Source organism: Cavia porcellus, unplaced genomic scaffold (genome assembly GCF_034190915.1).
Source record: "Cavia porcellus strain 051 isolate PalLab524CR breed Dunkin Hartley unplaced genomic scaffold, mCavPor4.1 scaffold_29, whole genome shotgun sequence".
NCBI lineage: Eukaryota > Metazoa > Chordata > Mammalia > Rodentia > Caviidae > Cavia > Cavia porcellus.
Window position 1 is genome coordinate 7,716,777 of NW_026947512.1, and position 14,581 is coordinate 7,731,357.

At 42.6% G+C, this 14,581-nt stretch overlaps 1 long non-coding RNA gene across 1 annotated transcript in view; it reads right to left on the reverse strand.

The window, feature by feature from the left end:
- Positions 1-2,614: 2,614 nt before the first annotated feature.
- The window catches only part of LOC134474020 (uncharacterized), an 80,580-nt gene continuing 68,613 nt past the window's right edge, over positions 2,615-14,581 (reverse strand). Inside the window, exon 4 of the long non-coding RNA XR_010044564.1 lies at positions 2,615-5,296. This is a non-coding gene — a long non-coding RNA (uncharacterized LOC134474020). The remainder of the gene's footprint in view (positions 5,297-14,581) is intronic.

A 14,581-nucleotide genomic window follows, 5' to 3' on the forward strand; every position in this document is an offset into this window, starting at 1 on the left:
TTTTTTTTTTTTCCTGGTATTGGGAATCGAACTCAGGGCCTCGGGCTTGCCAGGCAGGCACTGTGCCTTGAGCTACCTCCCCAGCCTGCACGCGTAGCTCTTTATAGCACTTGTGAATCTTTCTGTGTGTCTTATAAGCCTCAGTCTCTCTGGTGGTTTCTCTATCTTATATCTGGCCATAGTGGGGCTCAAGAATTGTTGAAATATTCAAATTAATCCAAGACTTCTCCAGGCCATGTTTCTTGTCTTCTTTTCCATTTTTACTACTAGTCTCACTGAAGGCTTTCTTGATTCATTAAAAACTGTTCATAGCCGGGAATTTAGCTTAGCGGCATAAGCACTTTCCTTGCAAGCTCGCAGTCCTGAGTTCTAACCCCGGTACCAAAAAAAAAAAACCAACAAAGAACAAACAAACAAACAAAAAAAACTGTTCCCAGACTTTTACATTTTGAGTAGTGTGAATTCAAATTTGGGAGAAAGATTTCACCTTTATCCTGAGACTGTCAGTGAAGCTAGAGAGAAAGAGGTACTGGCATGTCTAGCACATTCGTCGTAACAGCAACAAGTGACTTAATGGTTACCCTACCAGTGACTTAAATGGCTGGTGGATGACTAAAGCATATATAAATATGTGAGCCAATCTTTGAGGTTATGTTAGGAGAGGCACCATAATAACCACAGCTGAGTGTAAGAGCCAACCAAAATTGTTAACTGGTGCTTGAGAGCGTCTTACATCAAACGAGGCACCTATGGAAGGCCAACCCCCTTCTATCCACGGTGTTATTATAATTGTAATTAGCAACCACCAGCATTCCTCTAAGGACCTTTCATTCAGACACCATAAGCACCCAACAAGTGTTGCAAACTATGTAGACAGTTGCCACCTGGCCCATCTGTGACATGAGGCAGCATGTAGAAGGCAGCTGCTGCCTCCGAGGCAGCCCCCCTTGAGCCACGGAATGCTATGGAGGCTCCAGTTACAAGGCCAAATGCCGCCTGCCTTCCCCATATATTGAACTCGGAGTTCGAAAGCACATTTTCTGAGTCCATTTACTCTGCCCACTTTACTATTTACCATGTATGAGACAGCTGTCTTTCAGGGAGCAGTAAATCATCAATCTGCTGAAGACTGTCCAGGATTTCTAAGCAGAAAACCTTCTCCTTGCTATAGTTAATGCAGAATGACACAGCTGTCCTTTGCCTCACGTCTTCACCGGTTTTAAACATTTGTTCACACCAAGTGTTGTTTTGCCCTGAGGGAGCAGCCTTCTCACCTCCTGTGTGAGGTAGCAGCTGTTGGAAGAGTCTTCCACACCAGATTATTTTAAGGCATCTGAAAAGTGGGTGAAACTAGCACTAGTGACAAATACTAAAAAAAAAAAAAAATTGGCTTCTCCCAAATCTAGAATTTCACTTGCTGGCCAGAAGCATTTGCAACATTCTGTTCTGTCACTCTGTCCGAGGCCGCCTTCAAACAAAGGAAGATACAAATCTCCCATCTTCACGCACGATTTCAAGTGAGTGCCATTGGCCAATGACAGGACAGCAGAAAGATCACTGTCGTTACAGTTTCTGGTTTCAGCGATTTCACAGTAATGGCAAAACAGAAAAGCTATGGCATACGTTACATCATTTCAAAATGTGTACTTAGTAGTAAATACCAGCTCGACTCCATAGTTTGTTGATACAACCTTAAGGCAGAGTAAAAAAAAAAAAAACAGCTTTCACCAGTGTGTATAATGGAGCCGCAGCACATTTCTACCTTGTAATCCATAACCAGCTTCACCCGTGCAGTCAGCTGACGATTGTTCTTGCTCACATCAGCCTGGCCTTGTGCTCCCTGTAGGAACAGGGAGGGCGATGCTGTCCCCTCCACTCACAGATGGGGAAACAAAGGCCCAGGAAGGCAAAAAGCAGCTGGGCTTAGAGTGTGGTTCCCATGGTCCTAAATTTAGTCCACCGTATCATGACATCTCTCCTGGTTGGGGATTATAATTTTAAAAGTGATTGCTCATGCAGCAAACCATCATGATAAACAATCTCATAATTCATGAGGAAGGAACTAGAAAACCAGAACTAGCAACAAGGGTGTGACGGCTTAAACTTCACCAGCTGGGTTCCTTGGTCCGCAGCCAAGATGCCCTCTGACATTTAAGCTGGCCAAGCACGTGGAAGTTTCTTATCAGTACTCAGAACTGAAAAACTGCTGTGATATTTTAGAGATGCAGAATTTCATGTGGGGCCAGGGATACAGCTCAGTGGCATAGCATCTGCTTGTCAGGCACAAGGTCCTGAGTTCAGTTCCCTGTACAAAAAAAAAAAAAAAAAAAAAAAAAAAAAAATTCCATTTGGGAGAGAAAATGTTGAAGAAAATAAGAAACCTATTTTGAAATGGACTTATATCTTCTTGGCTATAGCTCTCAGGAGTGAGATGCATCAATGTAGCTGAGTGTGGTGGTTGGTATATGCTATTATACAGATCTCTAGGAGGCTGAGTCAGGACCATCGCCAAATTTCAGCCCAGCCCAGGCCATTTAGCAAGTTAGTGAGATCTTGTCCCAAAATAAAAAATAAAAAAATGCCAGGGGATGCAGCTTAGTATGGAGGCCTTGGATTCAATCCCCATTACCACATATACACACTTAAATACACACACACACTCACAGAGTACTATTAATCAAATATGATATTTGTTGTGCATTTAATTAATGGTTTTTATACCTAGTTGTGAAGAATGTAAACACATAAGATGCAGCTTGAACAGCAGGCTTTGGCTACAGGTCAAACCCAGCCTGCTGCCTGTTTCTAGATGGTTCCTGGACTACAAGTGATTTATTTTTAAACTGGTGAGCCCATAAGAGCTCTTCTTCCTCTCCCTCCTCTTCTTCTTTCTTCTCCTCTTGCTCCTTCTTCTCCTTCTCATTCTGTGTGTGTGTGTGTGTGTGTGTGTGTGTGTGTGTGTGTGTGTGTATGCTGGGAATCCAACTCAGGATCTTGCACTTGCCAGGCAGGCGCTTAAATCACTAAGCAATATCCCCAGCCCCAGGGTGATTTTTTTTTTTTTAATTTTATTTTGAAAGTATACAACAGAACAAGACAGAATAAAGCCAACTAAGATCGTACAGTGAAATTAGAACAGAACTTCACGGCAGGTTATCGGGATAACAGTAATAGGTATCACAGTATATTTTGTTATCTTTATAATAGTTGTTCTTTCCATCATGTATATCAAATTGAGATGAAATACAGAACACTATAGAACTTATCAAAACAGAATATTGAATAGAGCAGTACCATTAATCAGAAAAGAGCAAAACAGTAATAAAAATATTTGCCTTCAAAGAGATGGTAGAAGGAAGTCCCCCTTATTTGCTATGGTCAACCTCCCAGGAGACACTCAGATTTCTGGTTCTCATTTGCTAATGCGCGGTGGGGGGGGGGAGAAGGGGGGAGGGGAAGTGGGATATTTGGCTCTAGGCCATGCATCAGTAGGTTCACTATTGCTTAGCAGGGAGGCGGGCTGGTTGTTTGGTTTCACAGAGTCCTAAGTTCCAACATGGCACGGATCTCAGGAGCTGCTGCTGGTTCTCCCCCTGGAAGGGCCGCAGTCTCCCACATTGTCCGGGTGATTTATTTTTAAATGGGTGAAAAAAATCAAAAGAAGAACATTATTTTGTAATGTAAAAACTATACAACATTCAAATTTTGGTGTCTCTAAATAAAATTTTTTGGAACACAGCCATGCTCACTAATTCCTGTGTTATCTATGGCCATGTTCATGCTTCAGTGGGCAGCAGAGTTGAGTAGTCATGACAGAGACCATATGGGGCACAAAAGTAAAAGCATTTACTCTCTAGTCCTTGATGGGAAAAGTCCTAGACTAACGGTGTGGGTGGGGGTGGGGTCTCCAGCTGAAGAAGCAGAGGACTTGTAAGAAGGGACAGTACTGAGTGAAAATAATTCTGGAGGCAGTCAGGAGCAGCTTAAGGACAAATGTGGGCACCGGGACGAGTGGGAAAGACCAGCAGTTGTGGCTCATCAGCCCGGCCTCATCCCTGGGGGCAATGTGACCTTGCCAAGTTATTTTTTTTTCTTTTTATGATTTTCATTTTAAAGAAAATAAAACCAAGCAAAATAAAACAGAAAAAGCCAATTAAAAGAAACTGTGTGACACAGGACTTCAAAACAAGATAATAGGAAATCAACAATGGTCTTGTTGTCTTCAAAATAGCCGCCCATACCTTCAGACATAGTAAAAGTCAAACAAAACAGAACAGTGTAGAACCAATAAAAACAGATAACAGAACCAATAAAGGACTTCAGAACAAGACAGTAGGAAATCCAAAATGGCTACCATAATATATCGTTATTTTTTTAAATAGCTGCCCCTGCCATTGGATATAATAAGATCAAACAAGACAGAATAAAACTCAACCTAACAAAACCATGAAAATTATACAGGACTTAAAAACAAGATAATAGGGAATTAACAATGGCTATCATCTTCAGAAGGGGCTCCCCCCCAGACACTACACTGCATATTGCTATGCTCTGAATAGATGATCAGATTACCAACTTTAGGCCTACAAAGTCAGTGAAACACTAAACACTACAAGCATTAAATTGTATTTTACCTCAATTAGTTATCATCGCAGCCTGTGTTTCTCCAGATCAGCCTGTTGCTTACGGCAGCGGTGGGTGATGGGGTCACCTTGGTCTTCATGTCTCCCAGCTCACGTGCCAGAAGGGGCTGGCATCTGGTTCTCCCCAAGGCGGCCTGTGCGGGGTGCCATCTCGCAAGAGGGCTTGGCTTCTTGTTGGCTTCTTGCTCTCCTCCGCAGTCCGTGGATGACCTGACCTTGCCAAGTTCTTTAACGTCTCTGTAACTGTTTCTTCAGGTATTAAATGGAATACCTACTTCCCAAAGCTATTGTAAATCTTACAGTAAGACATTATTTGCAAAGAAGTTAGCACATTCCCTGGTACAGAGCTGGCATCTCATAGAAGTTTTGCAAATTTTTTTGTTGTTGTTACTGTGAATTGAACCCAGCCTTGTGCATGCTAGGCAAGGGCTCAGTCACTGAACTACATCCTCAGTACCCCTTCTTTCTCACTTTCCTCTTTCCTGGGAGAAAATGCTAGACACTCACAATTTAAAGGAGGACAGGTTTATTTTGGCGCATGGTTTTAGAGGTTTAAGTCCATCCAGTCGTTGGCTGGCTCCAGGGCAGCAGTGGCATGGCAGAGGGAAAGCTGCTTACTTTATGGCAACCGGAAATCAGAGTCAAGAGAGGAGCTGTGAAGAGAGTTGTATCTTTCTAGTTCATGCCCACTGTGACTGCCTACCACCACGACCAGACCCCACTTCCTAATACCTAGCAAGTTGTGGGCACCCCATTATTCAACTACCTTCCATAAGCTTTGCCTCTGAGTTAGGAGGCTTGCAGGGGTGGGAATGGGGATTCAGATACAAATTATAATACCCAACCTTTTCAAATTTTTATTTTGAGAAGGGGTCTTGCCTTGATCTTAAGGATGGCCTCAACCTTATGGTGCCCCTTCCTCAGCTCCTCAGCAGCTGAGATTATGGGCCTGTGCCACAGTGCCCTTCTTAAAATCTTTCACTTTTTATCTTATAGTAGCAGGGATTGAACTCAAGGCCTTATCACTAAGCTACATTCCCAGATATTTTCTTCTTTTTAAATTTTGAAGCAGGATCTCAGTAAGTCACTAAATTTCCGGAGTGGTGCTCAAACTTAAGATCTTCCTGCCTCAGTTTCCCAGAGTTCTGGGATTATAGGTGTATGTCACCATGCCTTGTTTTTAAAATTTTTGTAAGATGAAGTTGAACAATTGAGTTCTATAAAGTTATTTTAAAAATAGTGTCATAAAAGAACAATAACACAGAAAAATATTCCTAGTGTGTTCTGTGAGAATAAAAAAACAGTTAAAAATATGTTATAAAACACTCTTAATAAAAGGCATTGGAGTCAGCCTGAGAGAGAGACAGAGACAGAGAGAGAGAGAGAGAGAGAGAGAGAGAGAGCAGCTGCTTGTTAGACATTGACTTTACAGCTTAAATCTTATTTTGGTCACTTCAATATTATAAGTCTAGAAATTGTATTTTGCCAATGTATTTGATATGCATTATAAGAATCTGGTGAAACTTACTGACCTCTCTTCTTGATAAATGCACAGGCCACACACATGCACACACACATTTTTGCATACAACCTCAGGGCTTAATGGATCCCTTGAAGCCCATCTTTGGTATCCAGGTCGAGAATGCCTGCTCCAATTGCTCACTCATTCTTATTAAACCCACAAGATACTGATAAAGAACCAAAATGCAAAATTACTAATTCATGAGGAAGAAATAATGTCAAGTGGACTAAAACCCTTACATTGGCCGATCAGCTCATTATCTTGCTATGTAGAAGCTACACAGACAGCCAAAGCACAATTAAAAGTGAGTATGGAATCATAGCAAGGGAATTGAGGAGCGGTCTTAATGGCTCTTGTTGCTAGGATAGTCAGCTGCCTCTGTTTCAGCTGCAGAAGTAATTCCTGCCAAGGAAGCTACAACAGCCAGTCTGGGCCTTCTCCTGCAGACAGTTCTGTTTTTCCTCTCTCTCTCTTTTGTTTTTTATTGATTATACAGACTAATGGGCTCATATTGGTGGATTTGCATATGCACATAAAAGACTTTGATCATTTTCACCTTCTTATCACCCCCTCCCTCCACCCTGCCTTTTGTTTCATGTTTTTGGGGAGGTTTCAGTGTCTTCTGAGCATAGCCATCCTCCCTTCCTCACACCCCTCCTCACATGAAGGGGTGGAGGCTTATCAGGTCCTGACCTAGATAGAACCTGGATCTCCCAAAATGAGTGTTTGGAGGTTTAAATAAAATGAGACAAGTTATATGATTTTAGGGCTCTGGGAGGGTCAAAACCCTTTAGTTGAGACTCCAAGGGCTGAGACAAGCATTATCTGGACCACCCACTTTATTAGGTCCAAAAACAAGGGGCGGGGAAACTGAGGAAAGTGCAGGCAATGAGCAGGCCCTTGGGAGTCACTTCAAGGACATCTCCAAGTCATGAATCAAGTCAATTCAGTAGAACCGTCTTATCAAGAAGACACGGTAGGAGTGAGACAGTAGGAATAACTCCTGCAGCTGCAGTCTCTGTCTACTTAATTGATGTTTGAGCCAAATGTCCACAGCTGTGGCCTTATCTTGCCCTTTGAGGTATCTCTAGCCTCACAGGCCACTACAGGCTTCAGCCAGGACCAGTGATTCAGAGAGGTTCACTTTGCCGGGCAAGGGGCCAGGGCCTAGGACAGACTCACAGATAAACATAGAAAGCCAATTAGTTAATTTTAAATCCTGCTTAAACCCGCTTCATAATGGTCTCCAACAGAGGCTGTCCTGGTACCACTCCTGCCAGCAGACAGTGCAGATCAGGCATCGAGATCCCACCCTAGGGGAGACGAATTTTCTTATACCTAGTCTCATCTGTTAGGAAATGCCAACTATACATGGATTCCAACTTAAGATGCTTTTTTAATGTTGATTTTTCATGATTTCCTTTTCAGAAACGAACCTTAAACTTAGAGGCATCTTACTGCTATAGTCTGGATGTCCAGTGTCCCCCAAAACCCACATGTTGGAGACTGGGTTCCAAAGATGGCCTTACTGGGAGGTAGTGGTGGTGGTGGAAATGAGGCCTTCTAGGAGGTTCTTAGATCATTGTGGGTGTGCCCTCAGAGGGACTGTGGGGTCCTCATCCGGATCTCCCTTTGCCCTTCTGGTTGGTGAGGCAAGCACCCTCTCTGCTACACAGTCCTACTGGGGTGCGTTGTTGCCTCACAGTAAGTCCAGAGTGGACCCTCCCCAAACTGTGAGCCAAAATAAGCCTCTTTTCTTTAGCAGTTAATTCTCTCCGTTATTTCATTATGGTGGAGAGAAGCTGAGCGACACACCCCCTCCCCCAACCCTCCCTTCCTGCTGTGTGTGCAGATGACAGAAGGGAGCGAGACCCATGGTCTTTCCTTCCTGCTGTCCGTCCCCCTCGCCTTCAAATTCCTTTCACTTTGAAATAGCTTAAGATGTACAAGAAGTTTCAAAAATAGCACAGAATATTTTCATGTATACTTTGCCCAACTTCCCCCAATGAAACCGCTTTACGTAACCATAGTACAGGGCCAACCTGGGAAATTACAAAGGTTATACGGCTAATTCAGGTGTAGACCTCATGCAGGTCTCATTAGTGTTTACATGCTCTTCGTGTGTGTGTGTGTGTGTGTGTGTGTGTGTGTGTGTGTGTTGTTCTGTGAGATTTTAGTCCAATCCCACGTCAGAATGCATGAAGAAACTTCTTCATGTTACTGTGGAACAATGATAGAAATCTCAGTTCATGATTTTGCTGAAATCCCTACACAAATGACCTCAGGGACAACAGCTGCGACATCATCAACCTTTTTGGGGGGGGGGCCAGGGGGTAAATGCATTTAGTATTTACAAGACCACAAGTTTTTAAAAAACTCTAATTGTGTTGGGCTTGATTTCTGAATCTGAAGGGGTTTTTTTTGTTTTTTTGGTTTTTTTTTTTGCCACTTGGCAACTTTTAAAGATGAATATTCTTAGTTTTTGAAAAAGGCTTTTTGAAAAAGTTAAAGTTTCTGACCATAGTCCCTTTTTCTATAGCTGCATAACAGACAACATTCTTATGGATAAAGTCTGGGATGGGTTGTTGGGTTCTCATTTCACCCTGCTTTTCCATTTAATGCATTTCATGTGGACACATTTAGGGTCAATGTGACCTTCTGGAAAATACACCTGAGGTTACACTCTTCTGAAACCTACTTTTGGGGAGTTCAGTTCCCTCTGAATCTGCTGAGTTATATATTGCTGTTAACCTTGGGTTTGTGTAAGTAACTCTGCATGACTATCCTCTGAGAGTTTGGAAACTAAATGGCTATTGGAGCCAGTCTGATGAGCTAAGTGTCTCAAGTAAATAAATAATGACGTGTGCATATTGAGTGTAAATGTCATAAATGACAATTTATTATTAGTATAGAGAACAAAGCATGATTCAACCTATGAAAATGTAGTGTAAACATTGACAAGGACCTGATTAATTATTTGAGCAAAAAATCCTGGGTGCTGATAAGATATAAAATTTAGAGGATACTTGTCCTGTGGGTTGGTGAGGAGAAAGTAACTCACAATTGCTGGTGGGAAAGTAAAATGACAAAGCCACTTTGAAAGACAATGGAGATTAAAATAAAACCATGGGCGATTCTTTTTGTTATCTGTCTAAGAGAAATGAAAACATGACCACTGAAGAATCAGGAGAGTGTTCATAGTAGTATTTTTCATAATCACTGAAAGCTGGAAATGATCTAAACATCTAGCAACTGGTAAAGGGAAACAAAATATAACATAGCCACAAAATGGATTACTGCCTAGAAATAAAAACGGAATAAGCTACTTCTACATGCTATGTCACGGGTGAACCATATGATCTAAAAAATAAGTGAGCTAGAAGAGACCACATGGAATACAAATCCACTTATATAAATTATCTAGAAAAGGAAAATTTATAGATTAAAAAGTGGTTAGTGACTGCCTGCTCCTAGGGATGGGCAAAGGGCTGAGGGCACAAAAGTTAGAGCACGATAAAGATGAAGATGTTTAGGACTGAATAATTGGCAGCTGCACGATTTGGTAAATTTACTAAAAAATAATTGAGTTGGACGTGTGAAGTGGGTAGATTTTTTGATACATTTACTACATCTTGATGATGCTTTTTTATTTTTCAAGGAAAAATTGACGCATATTTTTCAGGAAGGCAGAAGGCATGGCAGTAGGCAAGCACCTTGGAAACCACGCCCACAATGAGGAATTTTTCAAATCTCCAATTGTGACCAGCACTCCCTAGGCATCACCTCCTCGCTGGCTGGTGCTCTCTCCTCAGAAGGGGTTCTTTCCCTCAGCTGCGGCGAGGGGCGAGAAGACACTTTTATTCTGGGGGGTGCTTGAGTGGAAGGACCACCACTTCTGCTTTCCCACAGTGCTCTCTGCTTCCCTGTAGTAAAGAGTCAAGGCTGGCTGCAGACCCCTGATGGAAAAGCATGCTGGGAGCAAGACAAACATTTCTGTAAGTAATTCCATGCAGGGCCAGTTTGGCCCAAGGAATGGGAAAGAAATGTTGGCAGGAGCAACATGAGACAAGAGGTTAAATCCTCTTGAGAGCTGATTCATTAGGGGACCATCAACATGACAGCCAGCATACTTGCTAAGCCTTAGTGTTTTCATCCGTAAAACGAGGGTGCCGAGATTTTTATGGAGAATAAATGAGGTAATGTAAGTAAAGCACCCATCATAATGTCTGGAATTCAGAAATCAATGACTCTGGTTTTTGTCACAAACCTTAGTACTGTTATTTCTACTGTATATTCTCTTCAGCATTTATTAGAGAGAAATGTGAGACTGAAAAACAGGACACTGAGAAAAGAGTGGACAGATAAAGGTTTACTCAACTAAAGGGTCAGTGGAGAAGAACACTGCAAATGAGAGAAGACTGCATGCCACAGGCCTGAGCTCGAGGCAAGTGTGGTGCCTTCCTCAGTCAGGACAGCAGGTAACTGCACGGTGTTACCACTGTAGCCCTGGAGACAGTCCCAGGGTATTTCTCATGAGTGCTGGGTCTCACATTTACGGGGCCCACCACAAAGACCGGGCTCGGCCCATATTCTAGGTGTCTATGTATTTTAAAATGCTAGCTATGACTGTTAAAAGTCAACTTGATTGTTTTAAGAAACAGGCGATTAGCAAAACCCAATTTTGGGTATGTGTGTAAATGGGTCATAGGGATGTGGCCTTGGGGATCTATATTTCATCCCAAATCCTTCCTCTCCAGCCCTGTTCCCTGCTCTGCTTCCTGGCTGGCATGAACTAAACAGCTTTGCTCTCTCATGCTCATCCATCAAGATGTGTCTGCTTTGGAGCCATGGGTCGACTCCCCTGAAGCCATAAGCCAGACTAAACCTCACCTCCTTTAAATTGTGGGTGTTGGGTATTGTGTTCCAGTGATGGGAAATCTGACTAATATACTAACAAGTTATAATAAACTATGTTCTATCCCCCCAGATTATCAGATACATGCCTGGCTTACCCTTATTGGCTCCCCAGTTCCAGTACCATCCTGACTCCAACCCGCCCCCCCCTTACCGGGGATCGAACTCACAACAATGCGCTTGCAAGGCAGGCGCGTATGCTGCTGACCTAAATCCCCAGCCCCCCCCCCTTTTTTTCTTTTATAGAAAAAACGTAAATCAAAATTTCATAACAAGATAATAGGTGAATAACAATAGTTAATATATTGGTTATTGTAATCTTTAAAGTAGTTACTCAGAGTAAACGAAATGGGTATAAAAAATTCAGTTTCCTCCCGTATTAGAGGGTGAGTGTAAGTATGTATGGACTTCTCCCCAGCAACAAGTGGCCATGACTCTGTCACTCATAGGCACCCTGCAGGCCCCTTCATCAGCTGTGTGGTCACATTCAAGACGACTCTTTCAGAAGAGGACTCTATTGTCTTTTGTCTTCATCTTCATTTTCATCTCCTCCTCCTTCTCCTCCTTTCCTTTTCCTCCTTCTTTTGTGGTGCTAGGAATCAAACTCAGGACCAGGAACATGCTAGGTAAGCGATCTGTTAATGAGCTGTACCTGCGACCTGTGTGAAATCTTTTAAGATTTTGACCGAGGGTCTTACTAAGTTATCCATGCTACCTTGAACTTATGATCCTCCTGCCTCAGCATCCCGAGTTCTGGGGTTAGAGTTTTCACCACCATATCCAGCTATTTTTTCTGGCATGTGTATGCGTCTGTGTAAATTTACACATATATACATACATTACTGTGAAAATTAGAATTGTCCATTTATTTTGTTTGCTGTTTGTTTATTGCAGCACTAGGGATTTTAAGCTACAGCCCCAGCCCTTTTAATTTTTTATTTGTGACAGGACCTCGCTAATTTTCCCAGGCAGGACTGTGCTGGGATTACAGGTGTGCACCGCACGCCAGCCTATAATTGTCATGCAGTATGTGAAAGCCCAAGGGGAAAAAGTGTGTGATGGAAAGTTTAAATGCACTAAAGAGAGCCAGGAAGCTTGTATGTTTAAATGTATCCATTTCTGCCATTTGGCCCTGGGGGAAACAGCTATGTCAGGAATGGACTGCTGTACTAATTACCAGCAACATCCTGGAAGAGACTGGGAAAGCCCATGGGGAGGGATGTGGGGTACAGACACATGACCCATCTGCTGAGAATGCTCAGCAGCTTAGTCCAAGAGCCCTTGGAAGAACCAGGCAGCCCCTCAGGGAATTTTCTCCTAATTCTTCTTGCCCAATCCAAGCCCCACAAAGAAAGGGTCTTGGGTAAAGATAGATAAGGCCAAATATCTAGATTAGCAGGGAAGAAGAAGAAAAAAACGAGCTCTAGAGACCAATTTGGAAGACTGGGGAACTGAGCATGAGAAGAGAGGGGAGGCATAGTCACATCAAGATATTCATGCAAGAAGCATTTCCTATTTTTATTATTGTGTCAACAACAGTAAATTTTTACTCAGTGCTCACTATGTGTCCTGCAGTGCTAAGGCTCATAGCTGTGGCTCAGTAAGGACCACAGAACTCTGCATTATTATCCTACTTTGACAATGAGGACAAAGAGCTTAAAGAGGCTGGATTCAAAGTGTTAGAGTTTGTTTTTGGACCCAGTGAATTTCGGCTGATATCAGTTCTAAAAGACAATAAAAAAAATCAGAAATTAGACCTGGGTGCAGTTGGTAAACACCTGAGTCCCAGTCTCTTAGGAAGCTGAGGCAGACAGAGGATGACTGGGCTCAGGAGCTGGAGACCAGCCTGGTGAAAATAGAGATTCCCATCTCCACCATGCCACAAACAATCAGAAACTGAATCTAACGGATGTCCAGAGAAATGATACAGAGCATATAGATTTCCACTATATAACCACTCGTTACTTTTGAGTTTTGATTTTATAAATGTACTATCTTTAAATAAATAAAAAGTTTTTGAAAATCAAACATTATTGTTAGAGTCATGATTGAAGAGGTAGTTTGGCGAGTCAGCTGGAGTTGAAGGAAAGGTGTGTGGGAACTTTCAGAAATGGGGCACAGTAGCAATCCAGCAGACCAAGATGAGAGAGAATTTTGGTTAGTTTTGTTTTAATCAACCAATCAAAAGCAAGCTTTATAATGTACTCTCTTGAGCCACAATTTATACTCTCAAGAGTTAACTCTGGACTTGCAGAAGTATTTAGAAGGCACTAGGAGAAGTTCTTATCATCTAAGAGATTTAAGAAAAACCTTTCCCTCTGTGGGGAACTCTAGGATAAACCTGTGTTTTGCCAGTGCTAGAAATGTGCAAGGATCATTCCTAGTCCCTTTGCTCCTGGGAGCCAAGGCATCAGGCATCCTGATAAGAGCCCAAGTCAGATAACTTATTCAATTTCTTTAATATTTCCTGGGCCAGGTAGGGTTATTAAACGTTTTATGTTTAATCTGTACCCACTGCTAGCCAAGGTTCTGTCTGAGTGCCTGGGAGGATAACCCAGCCCTCCAGGTCCCTGGCCCACTGCTCTTGGCAGCAAATAAAGGATGAATGGATTAGGGGAGGGCTGTCCCAGGGGGAGAGACACCTGAAAACCACAGAACTCAAAGCTGGAGGGACTTAGTGGTAAAGAAGGGCAGTGGTTCTCAACACACACACACACACACACACACACACACACACACACACACACCCCGCAAACACCTCCAGCTTCTGGAACATCCCCAGAGTTTCTGGTTAAGTCTGGGTGGACCCTGAGAGTTTGCATTTCTGACAAGATGGATACATTCAGGGTGGTGCGGCCGTAGAGGAGTTTGCATTCTAACAACCTTCCAGTTTGAGGCGTTGCTGTTATTTTAGGACCATGGTTTGGGGACCATTAAACTAGTGCACTTTCATCTTACAATCAGGACACTGTGGCCCAGAGGATGGCATAATCTGCTTAGAGCCCCCAGCTAATAGATCTGGGGCTAGAATCTCAGCCTTTGTTTCTCTCACTCCTAAATACTTCAGCACGTGTTTCCTAAAGCAGAAAACGTTCTCTTTCATAATCACAGTAAAGTTGCCATATCAGGAAATTATCATTAAACACTTTTTTCCCTATTTCTGGGGACTGAACTCCAGCTCTTTGCACCAAGCTACAAGCCCAGCCCTTTTAAAGTCCTTTATTTTGAGGCAATCTCCCTAACTTGCTAAATTGCCCAGGCTGGGCACAGTCTTGCCCTCCTTCACTTTTCATTAATCTTAAAAAAAATTCCTCTCTTTGTCTTTTACAGCCTTGATACTTTTTACGAGTACAGGTTAGATATTTGTTTGTTCATTCATTTTTGTCTTGTGGTGCTAAGGATCGAACCCAGAGCCTTGCACATTCTATGATGGCTCCAGCTGTCATGAGTTCCTGTATATAGTTGTTATTTTACCCAGACCTTTGTGTACTGGTAACCATTT